At 39.3% G+C, this 12,691-nt stretch overlaps 1 pseudogene; it reads left to right on the top strand.

The window, feature by feature from the left end:
• Positions 1–2,505: 2,505 nt before the first annotated feature.
• LOC121986613 lies at positions 2,506–10,952 on the top strand (annotated as a pseudogene).
• Positions 10,953–12,691: the final 1,739 nt, after the last annotated feature.

The following is a 12,691-nucleotide window of genomic DNA, read 5'->3' as shown; positions in this document are numbered from 1 at the left end:
AGCCTCCAAGTTCTCATTGCAATCCAAGGTCTTGATTGAGTTTGTGGTGAGATTTCTCCACCGACAAGGAGGATTGTGCTAGCTAGAGTTTCAGGGATTAATCCATCGACAAATTGAGGGATGGTCTACCTTACGGATATGCTGTGGAGCAGGAGCTCTAATCTCTGAACCACATAAACGAATGTGTTAGCGGTTTGTTTGTATTTATTTATAGTGTTTAGCTTTCATACTTGTTGTTTTATTTTTTCACTACGCTGACAAGTGTAGAAAGTGAACGACGTGGGTGATCGTCTATTCACCACCTTTAGCTGGTGTCAAAGGTCCCAATAGTTTGCTAACATTTGACTAATTTGGATGAATGGAGGCGCCTCTATTCAACGGAGGCACCTTAGTTCCAATGGAGGCACCTCAGTTTAATCAGAGGATCTTCAGTTTGGCTGACATGGATTCCGCTACTTAATATCTTTTCCAACGGTCTCCAACTCTTTGGAGGTGCCTCGAACCATCGGAGGTACCTCAAGTCCGCTGCATGTGAGGCACCTCGGATCCATTGGAGGCACCTTAGATCTTCACTTCAACAGGGTGACTCCAGTTGATTGGAGGTGCCTTGGATGGTCAACCTATAAGTTGACCATCACTCTTTGCACTCTTGAGTGATGGTTTGACCGTCTAGAGATGAACTCACCTGAACCTAACTCAGACTTTCTCCTTGAGCAGGTTTCCTCCCATCTTCTTGTCCCTCAGATGTGCCACACATGTCTTTTGCGCTCCACCAGTGTACTCTTCTGGAGCAACTCGTCCCTCGGATGCATCAATCCTGTTGACTCCCTTCCTGTGCCATCCTTGTTACTTGCTGTGTCTTCCGCTCAACTTCTTATGTTCCTAATCTCTGTACACCCAGACACATGGTCTAATTTAACTTGGTTGATCAATATTAAAACTAATCTAAGATACTTACGATCTATCCCTTTTTGATGTGCATAAATCCAAGATAAAGTTAGGGTAAACAAAACAATAAATGATTTATGTTAACAATTAAAAATATTAAATCTTGCAATTAAGTACAAACAATAAAATTACAATCTCCCCCTTAACTTAACTTCCATAACTTGTCCCCTTTGATCACATCAAAAAATATGGGTGAATAAAATGAAAAACATAGAAAGAAATCTGAATTTTTTTTAGGGGGTGTTACTAATAGTATGACAGTTTATATATTTTTCAAAAAAATATTTTTTATAGAAAATAATTTCTAAGAAGCGTTTAATTCTCCAAATGAAATTTAAAAATTATTTATAATTGTCAAAAAATTTTGAAATTTTTTGTCAATATTAAACAGTATCAATCTAACCATAGAAAAAATTTTCATGAAAAAAATTGATTTTCTAATAATGATAAAATATTTTTATTTCATAAATAGGTGTTTTTGAAATTACATGTTTAAAAATAGATTTCAACATCAAAATAACTTGTCAATTTTTAGTAACATTTAAAATATAATTGTTTTGCAGAAAAATTGTGTTTATCAAAACTTAATCTATGAAAATTTTTAAAATAAAAAAATTGATTTTTGTTAAAAAATTCTTAAAAATTATTTGATGGTTAAAAAACTCTAATTTTTTTCTACTTACAGATAACATATGTATTTATCACATGAAAATTTAAAATAAAAAATCAATTAGAATGCTTGTGAAAAATAATTTTTCCAAAATTAACTCTACCAAATTAAATTATAGCATGCAAATTAAGATAATTTAATTGGCTAAACATATTTTTGGAACCCAATACAATTTTTTTTACTAGATTTATTAAGAATTTTCTAGGAATATCATTTTTTGTTATTTTTTATAATTTGACCCCTATGATTTTTAACATACCAATTAAGCACTCCAAAATATCTAAAATTTGAAACTTGTAAGAAATTTGACTTTGAGCATATATGATCCTTTTCTAACATTTCTATTTGCTCTTTTAATTTTTCATTTTCAACCATAAATTTATTACAATCTTCTAGTAGGCATGCATAATTTTTCTTTGAATTTATATATTTTATCCTAGTTTTACATAGTAATCTACTTAGCATTTTAATAGCTTCATATAATTTATCGGCGAATAAGAATCATATCTCACTTACCGTGTCAAATTCGTAGGTGGATGCTCCTCCTTCATCTATGCTATCTACCGAAGTGCTTTTGTTGTCTTCTTCTTGGTGGTTGGCTATTAGTCCTAGTTCTGCGTATTCCTCAGTTTTGGACTCTTCTAACGACAATTAGCTCCAAGACGCCTTGAGATTCTTGTGCTTGGTCCTTGTTCTTTTGTCCTTTTTATTTCTATTGTTCTTCAATTTTGGGCAGTTATCCTTGATATGCCTGCTTCATTGCAGTTGTAGCACATTACTTTCCTTCTTTCTCATAGAAGCTTTTTGGCTTGTGTCTTATCAAAGTTGTTAGAATTAAAAAACTTTTAAATTCCTTACCATATAAGCCTCTTCATTTTTGTCGAGGGATGGATCTAAATCTGGTATGATCTTTTTGGCTTTTAGCTCTAGGTTCTATTTTAGCTCCTTTTATTTTCTGAGTTCTTCACATCAAGATTCATGAAGTTCTAAAGTTGTAAACAAACTTTCTAATGTACCTAACTTGAAATCCTTGGACTACATCCTTGGAGAGGTAGTAAGAGTCTATGATTGATATCCATTCTTGGATTTTTCAGAATGTATTTAATCCGCATCTTAGCAAATCTCTATTTGTTACTATTTCTCCAAGGTTATTGAGCCCAATGATAACCTTTTCTAGCTTTTCATGCAGGTGTGGGACTGTTTCTCTTTCTTTTAGCCGTAGGTTCCTCAGTCGATTTCAGAAGAAGTCTCATCTTGCTAATTTGACCTCTGAGGTTTCTTCATGAAGTTCCAAGAACTTTTTCCAAAGTTCTTTAGAGGAGTTATAGGTGTCAATCCGGTTGACTTCTTAAGGCAGTAATACGTTAGCAGATGGAATTCTGCTTTACCATTGGCTATGAAGTCAGTTTGTTATTTTTTGTTCTAGAGGTATTCTTCCTTTTCTTTACTATTCTCATCCTTGGGTGCTTCAAAATTATATTTAATTGTTAATAAAATATCAAAATCTGTTTTAAAATATACCTCCATTTCACGTTTCTAAAGTGTGAACTCCCCATTGAACTTCAATGGATGAATGGCTGATCCAGCCATCTTTTGTTATTTTAGTCAGCGATTAGCCCTTCTAAGGTGGCTGGGCTCTGATACCACTTGTTGGATCGGGTGGACAAGTTATAGGGGTTGGGGGGGGGGGGGGGGGGGGGAATAGCCTTGTAAAGTAAAGTTACAAATTCTCTTACTTTCTACTTAGCAAAGACACACAATTAATTGAAAACAAATAACATAAAAATAAAGTAAGGAGGCAGAATTTATTTGGTTACAACCTGAATGGTTGTTAATCCAAGACAATGTAATGTGCACTAAGAAAAACTCCTTCAATAAAGGGCAGAGATGGAGAAGTTCCTTACAGCAACTGTAAGCTTAGAAAGAAAATACATAATTGATTATAGGTGTGTTTTTTACAATTAGCTCTAGGGTGCTATTTATAGCTCACCGGTCAAAGTGACTATTTTTCTAGCATGACAATTCAGGAGGTCTCGGTTGACTGGGAGTGTCTTCAATCCGATGAAGTTTGCCAATGCTCAGATGATCTAGCAGAATAGAGGTGCCTTGGTTTATCGGAGGTGCCTTAGTTCAGTTGGTGTGGATTTCGCTGCATATCTTTTTGCCAACAGTCTCCAACTCTTTTGTGGTTCCTTGGACCATTAGAGGTGCTTCAAGTCCACTGAATGTGAGGTGCCTCTGACCCATCAGTGGAGCCTTGGATCTTCACTTCAACAGGGCACCTCCAGTTGATTGGATGCACCTTAGATAGTCAAATTTTGAGTTGACCATCACTCTTTGCACGCTTGGGTGATGGTTTGGTCGTTTAGAATTGAACTCACCCAAATCCAAATTTGACCTTCTTCTTGAGTAGGCTTCTTCCCAATTTCTCATCCCTCAAAAGTACCGCGCACATCCTTTTCACTCTACCAATATATTCTTTCACAACTCCTCATCCCTCAGATGTATCAAACTCATTGACTCCCTTCTCATGCCATTCTTCTCGCTCATTGCATCTTGCTCTTGACTTCTTGCATTCCTAAGTTCTTGGACACTCAGACACAAGACATCAAATACACAAGGTCTAACTTAACTCGGTTGATCAATATCAAAACTAACCTGGGGTACTTACACCTATAACTCAAATTGATGTATTGCCTCATATTGATGAGCAAGTACCTCAACCACTTCAAATACAAGTGCGTTTAAGGTGATTCACAAGAGAATGGAGAATCATGACTTCTCATGATTATGTTTATCTCTAAGAACATGATTTCGATATAAGGTTGGAAAGTGATCCTATATCTTTCAAAAAGGTTAAACAATCCTGTAGCCCTAAAAAGTGAAATAACGACATTCAAGAAGCATTAAAGTCTATGACAGATAATGACATTTAGGAACTCGTTGAATTTCCTGAAGGTTCAAAACCTGTTGGGTTTAAATAAGTATTTAAAACCAAGAGGAATTCAAGGGAAATGTTGAAAAGTATAGGCTTGTCTTGTTTCCAAGAGATTCACTCAGAAGGAAGACAATGATTACAAGGAGACTTTGTCTTCTATGATGATGAAAGATTTCCTTAGGATAATCATGACACTTGTAGGTCATTATGATTTAGAGATACACCAAATAGATGTAAAGACTGTATTTCTCAATGGATATATTGAGGAGTCTATACATATGGTCCAACTAAAGAACTTTGAATCCTCAGACTGAAAGCACCTAGTATGTAGATTAAAGAAATTCATTTATGGTTTGAAACAAGCATCCCATCAATGGTATATATATCAAGTTCAGTGGGAGCTGTTGGTGCGGGAAGCATCCGACGATCGACCATTGTTTGATAATGGCAAAGGAATTCAAAGTTAAGTTATTTTGTGATCTAACATACTTAATTGAGTGTTTCAGGAAAGTCCTAGCTACGGTTAGGCAAGTCAAAAACCCTAGGGGGTGGTAACCCTATGCAAAAAGTCTTGGCGGGTCGAGAGCTTTAGGCAAAAGTCCTAGGGGGGGGGGGGTAACCCTAGGTGGAAAGTCCTGGTGTCGCGAACCAGGTGAAAGACTGGACTAGCCGGGAAGAGGAAGTCCAGCAGAAAGTCCGGAAGATTTGAACGCTGAGCAAAAGTCCAGTCGATCTGGAGGATCGCACTGGCAACAGGTAAATCTCCTAAGTGGAGTAGGTGAGGACGTGTTCCCCGTAGAGGTAACAGTAGGCGTCGGGTCGACCTAGGATTTCCAGTTTGAAATCTGAAGTCAAACCCGGACAGTCCGATGACTGTCAATTATATCTATCATATTGTCTCTGTGCTAACTTTGTTTTGCAGGGTTTATGTTTGGGACTAACACATTTTACAGGAACAAAGAAGCACACTTAGCCTTGGATGAACAGTGTCCGAGGCACCTCCATGGGGCTTGGAGGCGCCTCGAGTGCTAGCCGAAGATAGCTGTCCAGAGAAGCTGGAGGCGCCTCGGAGGAAGCTGGAGGCGCCTTAGACCAGGCGTTGGAGGCGCCTTGGAGCAACTTGGAGGCACCTTCAATGGGATAAGGTGCGACCAGATCAGAGCTGATCCACGCGTGCGACTCGGATGCCTGGAGGTGCCTCCATCACTGTTTATAAGGAGGGTTCAAGCAGCAATAAAAAATAAGAATTCACAAGCGAACCTTCTGCGTTCAACCGCTAACAAGTTCATCCCGAAGTACTGCAGCAACCTTCCGACGACCTGGAGCTCCACTGTTTTAGAATCTGTCGTTCGGTATAATTTACATTCTCACACTCATTGTAAATCTTAATCTTTACTATTGTTTCGAGCTTATAGTTGTTGCCCACCAGAAGTGATCAACGATCGCGGGCCTTGGAGTAGGAGTCACCACAGGCCCCGAACCAAGTAACTCCTCGTGTCTTTGTGTATTATTTTGTCCCCTTTTTCTTTATTCCGCTGATTAAACTCGTACAATTTACGAATTTGAAAATAGTGAAAGCCACGAGCGCTATTCATCCCCCCTCTAGCGTTTCGATCCAACAGGAGTAAACTTATTATATGATGTGCGTAGATTGTATATACTTATTTAGCATGTTTTGACTCATATTCATATATTTTACTCATGCTTTATCTATGCATCCTCATACTCTTAGTCTTACTTTCAGTATAATTACTCTTCTTTGTTATGACATTTGCTCTTGTGCATTTTCTGCTTACAAGAGTTGAATGTGGAGAGGAAACGATGCTCATGGTCAATCTTGTCAACAAAGGAAGGAGGACAGCATTGGCTATGTGAGCCACACGACCATGCCAAAGGAACAAGGAGGAAAATGACTTAGGCTATGTGGTGCAAATAGGTCGTGTAGCTTTACCAGAGGAGGAGGATGACATGGTCGTGTGGATTCACATGGCTGTGCCATCCTAGAATCTTTTCTAGCACACGACCGTGTAGATCTACACGGCCGTGTAGTGACTCCAGAGTACAAGCAAGCATAGGCCGTGTGTGTCATATGACCATGAAAGGTTTTTAGAAGCCCAGAATGACCTGGCCGTGTGAGCCACACGACCGTGTAAGCCATCCAGAGTTGCAGCAGCACACAGTCGTCACTACAAGAATTTTTGGATTTAACCACACCTAATAGACAACAGTTTTTTAAGAAATTGTTGTCTTTTTTCCATTTAACAACAGTTTTATTGAAAACTGTTGTTGTTCACCATAATATTTTTTAAATAACAACAGTTTTTCAAAATTCTGTTGTCTAATGTGTGTCAAAGACAATGGTTTTAAAAAACTATTGTCTTTTAGTGTTGCTTATGTGATAATATACAACAGTTTTATTAAACTGTTGTCTATTGAATGTTGTTGAATCCTAAAAACGCAACAGTTTTTTTAACTTCATGAAAAAAAACCTAAAACCCACTTCTCTATGACTCTTCAAACGAACAAAAACCTATCTCCGACTCCTCCTTCGCGACTTCTCCGCAAAAGACGCAGCCGCCTCTACCCTCACATTCCCGAAGCCACAGCCATCGCCAGCCGTCGAGGGTGCTGCCGGTTACTCCCAATCACCACCGCCCTTTCCCCTCTCCCGTGCCCTAGTTTCCTATTACAGTCGCTCCGACGCAGCCGCCATCGCAAATCACGCTGGCACCACTCGACTACAGCTGCCTCCTCGCGCTAGGGCATCACCATCTGTTCACGGTGTAGAGCCCAGCCTGGCAGTGTCGCCGCATTCCTCTCCAAGCCAACGCCAAGTTCCTCTCCCGATCTTGCCGACGTCGAGCTCCTCTCTTTTGATCCAGCTGCTGTCCGTGGGTTTATTTTTCTGTCATTGTTAAGCTTGATCCTATAGTAAGAGAAGCGTTTGATGTGGCCTATGACAATATTAATGCATTTCATGCTGCTCAAAGGATTCCTGAGAAGGAGATTGAGAATATGAAAGTAAGAATAAGGCACTAGCCTTCTTTCTCTTGTTTATTTTCCTTGTACTTGTGACTGAATTCATAGAATGAACATGCATAGGGGGTGAGGTGCAAAAGAATAGCACGGTGCATTGCATCTGTTGGCCTTTATGTTCCAGGGGGTATTGCAGTCTTACCCTCAACTGCTTTGATGCTCTCGGTGGTATAGTATCCTTGTTTACAATATCTAATGTTGTAGTCATAGTGAATTATGACACATTTAGGCAAAAGGATCTGGTTTAACTTTCAATTTATTTATGTATGCACCAGCCTGCACAGATTGTCGGGTGCAAAACCATTGTTCTAGCAACTCCGCCTGGTCGTGATGGCAGTATTTGCAAGGTAGCCTTAAAAAATAATCTATCATCACTATCCCTACACTGGTTTTCCATGTTAAGACATAGGTTAACATGATTATGTGACAACAGGAAGTGTTATATTGTGCAAAGAAAGCTGGCGTCACCCACATTCTAAAAGCTGGGGGAGCTTAGGTTCGTCAATTTCTAACCCTTTTCATTCTTTTTTTCTTCAACAAGTCTTTTCTCACAATGGTATCAATGCATTCTATCTTAGGCGATCTCAGCGATGGCTTGAGGAACATCATCTTGCCCAAAGGTAATCCTTACAAACATCTAATACGTTGATTGCAAACCCTCACCATTGAAAGATGCATCTCTTGTTTGGCAGTATTTTCAAGTTTCTTCTATCTTTGCTTTATCTGGATTGTAATTTTGTGCTTTGTATATGTAGCTTGATTTTGAGGTGGTATCTCTTTATCATTTTGGGAAACTTAATAGTGATAGGTGGGCATCTTGGCTAGAAAGAGTAGGAACTAGGAACACTAGCACTAACTCATCTTCTACTTTTACAAACTTTTTTACAGGAGAGCTGTCTTGCATACAAAATCATCATTTTTGCAATCTTGACCACAAACTATTATTCTCATGCTTCAATTATATATATACATATATTAAGCCTTGTTTCATGAATATGATACTATATTACGGTGGATTTTGTTGCCTGAGCATTGTGTGCAAATTTCTCTGCTGCATTCTATATTTGAATCTCTCATTTAGTTAGTACAAAAACATTTGGAATGTAGGCGTTCTGAACCAACGGAGTTAGTGTTGCTAGTGTTGCTTATTTTATTTCCATTGAGTAACGAACATTTAATTAAGCTTTGCACTCAAGATTTTGATTTGTGTATTTCAGACATCAGCTATTCACTACCCCCTCCTCTAGCTGTTGTGTCAATCCTACATATCATACATGAACAAATATACACCTATATGAGATTCTCTTGTGGTGCAGGATCTCCCTACTAACTCAATCTTTGTTTTCTGTCAAGCTTTTAATTGATACTCCTCTTCATTTGGTTTAAGCATTATGTAATATTGATTGCACTTACTTTTACGTCTATGTTTTAATTGCTTTTTTCAGGTTGAAAAAATTTTTGGGCCAGGAAATCAATATGTTACTGCTGCAAAAATGATTCTTCAGGTATGATAATAATTCTGTAGCCTCACATTTCTATGAATATTGCTCTTATCATTTGATTACATCTACTTACCTTGTTTTAGTCCTATGCACAAATGATTTTTTCCTTGTCATGAGGTACTGGAAATGTAGTGATCAAATCAAATCAAATCTGTAGTATTAATTATCTTATTTTGTGGTGATTTTTGGAAGAAGATAATATGTTAAGTAAGAAGATCAAAATGTAACAGATAATATGGCCATTCCTTTCTAGATCTTTCAGGAATGAAATGACAGATCAGTTGGCTCTTCTGTAAACTATTAGCTCTTTTCCCTTTGCAGTTAATCAGAAACTTGGAGCTATAGGTCAGATAAGATTTGTTAGGAACAATCATTCAGCTAAATCCCTGCCTTAAGAATAAAATTGAATCCTGTACCTCAGGTACTGTTATTTCCTGGAAAAGTGATTAACAGAAACACAGGAACCAAATTTTATCAAGAAAGTTTCATAGCCAGTGGGAACTATAATAATGTTTATGTTCTTAGCTTAAAAAATTGTGACATTGATAGCCTCTAAATAGTGAATGCAAATATCATTTTTGAGCGGTTAAAACTAGACTCAGGATTGGAGTGGAAACAACTACATCATTGCCCAAGTAATACACAAATCATCTACCATCAATTTTCTGACACTTAAAAAGATAAATCTGCTTTGACCTATCAACTTGGGTGTTATTTATTTGTTTCTCCCTAATTCCGATAACCTTTGCCAGTGTCGTGGCTTCATTTTTGATTCCCAGTAATGTGTTCAATTGGTATGGATATATCTCATAGATATTGTATTAGAGATATGTCTCTACAATAGTTAAATTTCTGTTCAATCCTCATAGCTGTTCATTTTGTTGATCACGAAGAGAATGATCCTTGGTGAATACTTTGGCTGATTTGCAGAATAGTGAAGCCATGGTTTCCATTGATATGCCTGCTGGCCCTTCAGAGGTGCTGGTCATCGCCGATAGACATGCAAATCCAGTTCACATAGCTGCAGATCTACTCTCTCAGGTGCAGAGTCTTTTGTTCTATTGTGCCTGTGTTATTAATGTTTTTTGTTGTAATTTTCAGTAGCTGGAATTTATTACCTGAAGACTTGATAAAAATCCACAATGAAACCTTTCAAATTGCTATAAGGATAGTTGTTCCATGGGTTTGGTGCTCTTCTTTTATAAAATCGCTAATTTTACAGGCAGAACATGGTCCTGACAGTCAGGTAGTTCTTGTCAATGCTGGAGATGGTGTCAATGTTGATGCAATTTTAGCTGAAGTGAGCAAATAATGTGATAGCCTTCCTAGGGGAGATTTTGCTTCAAAAGCACTTGGTCATAGCTTTGTTGTATTTTGTTGGTTGCATATGAAATTTTGTTGGTTGCTTATGAAATTTCTTCAGAATGTTATAGATATTATTTTTGGATGTTAGAAAATTGTATATTAAATTTTATTTTGAAATTTAGTATTTTGAATGATTTATAATATTGGAAAATTGTGCATTAATTTTTTTTATTTTTTATCTAAAAAAGACAACGGTTTTTCACCGTTGTCGTAGATAGTTTAAAACTGTTGTTGAAGGCCCTGTTATTAAAGGTAGACGCTCAAAGACAACGGTGAAAAACTATTGTCTTTGAAGGAAAAGACAACGGTTTTTCACCGTTGTAAAACTGTTGTATTTGCCTTCAAAGACAACGGTTAAAAACTGTTGTCTTTGGGCACCCCTTTTAACAACACGACCTTTAACAACAGTCCGAAAGAGGCTACGACAACGGTGAAAAACCGTTGTTGTTAGGCTTTTTTCTTGTAGTTCGTGTAGATCTACACGCTCATGTGACCATGGCCGAGAATAAGACATGTGAGGCCGTGTGAGAACCACACGACCATGGCACAAGCCGTGCAATGCCTGTGCCCTGCTCTATATAAAGGGGTTTCTTCCCCTTTCAAAGGGAGGAGGCTCTCCCTTTTGGGGAGATTCAACTTGGGGTTGTTCTTCATCCTCTCCATCTTTGTTCTAGTGATCCAAGCCATCTCCACCTCTGTATCGACTCTAGAAGCTAAGGATTGGTTCCGAAGATCACTCATCGTCTCTAGATAAGCATTTCTATTCTCTCTTCTCATTGGGGATTGGAATGTTTATAATCTCTTTATCTTTGGATCTCTATGTAAAATATGACAACAAAAATTAATTAAATAATAAGGTTAAATAGAGGAATAACCTTAACAGAATTTTCCATAATTTTTAGAAATTTTCTGGGAATTTTTCGGAGCTCGTATGACGAGTTCAAGGGGATCAATTATTGGGCCACAGGAAGGCCTATTTAGGCTACCCCATTGAACGAGGAAAAGTTTTATTTTTATTTTCCTTTTCCTTTTCTTGTTCTTCTCCCATCGCTGAACCCGTGCCCGACACCTCTTCATTCTCCCGATCTCCTCTTCTTCCCCTCCTCTTCCTCTTCATGGCCGAAACCGATCGCCTTCCTCGTCTCTGCCCAAATCCTCTTCCTCTCTTCTCTTCCATCCCTGCCCAAGCACCGACGACGCGTGAGCCACCGCCGGTCGAGCTGCCCCCCCCATCCTTCCTCCCTCACCTCTTGCGATGCCGGCCAAGCTTCTGCTTCCCAATATCTTCCTTTCTTCCAGTCGAGCAGCGCCGAATTTCCCTTTCCCTCGCATCGCCCCAGTTGCAATGGCCGACACCGGTCGCCAGCCGCCATACCTCTGCATGGTACGATCTTCGACCAAGGGCAGCGAGCAGTGCCCTAGCCATCTCTTGCTCTCCACTGGCCACGACCGTCGCCTGCTCCAGTCGATCACCGCCGATCCTACACTGTCGCCGTCTCCCTCTGCTCTGAGGCACCACCTGTAAAATACCAAAAAAGGCGTAAAACCATAAGGGAATTTTTCAAATTTTTTAGAAATTTTCTGGGTATTTTTCAGAGAGTGTATGGACGAGTTTACGGGGATAAATATTAGGTCCGAGAAAGCCTGTCTTGGCTCCCCATTTAAGTGAGGAAAAGTTTATTTATTTTATTTCTTTTTATTTTATTTCTTTCCCCCCTAAACGCCGTTTTCTCTCCTCACCCGCCCGATTCTTCCCCTAACCTGACGCCTCCTCCCCTTCCTCTCGGCGCCGACCACCTATTTCTCTTCCGTTTCCCCAAGCCCGATCATCTTCCTCATCTCCCTCACATGCGCACGCCCTAGATATATCACTGCTGCCGAGCCTTTTGCGATCTCCTCGATTCTTCCTCTCGTTCTTTCTCTTGTGGACGACTCGACGCCGACGGGGATACTCGGTGTCACCGGCACGGATCAATCTTGGAGCGTGAAGGAGGGAAACTTGTCACGTCTCCAGCTTCTTTCTTCTCTTTGACCTCGGCAAGCGGCAGTGAAGGTTTTTCCATCGCCACCCAAATCATTTTCGTCGGAGGGAAATCAGGGTGACCGACGTCGGATCCGTCCAGCACTGGCTGTGTGGGTGAGGTAACAACCCTTGCCTTCACTATTTCTTCCCGATTCTCCTCTCTGTTCATCAGTAAGAACACGCTGTGCCTAGCACTGCCACCAGTTCTT

Source organism: Zingiber officinale, chromosome 5B, assembly GCF_018446385.1.
Source record: "Zingiber officinale cultivar Zhangliang chromosome 5B, Zo_v1.1, whole genome shotgun sequence".
Lineage (NCBI taxonomy): Eukaryota > Viridiplantae > Streptophyta > Magnoliopsida > Zingiberales > Zingiberaceae > Zingiber > Zingiber officinale.
The sequence above is the reverse complement of the archived record's forward strand: the minus strand, read 5'-3'. Positions and strand labels throughout refer to the sequence as shown.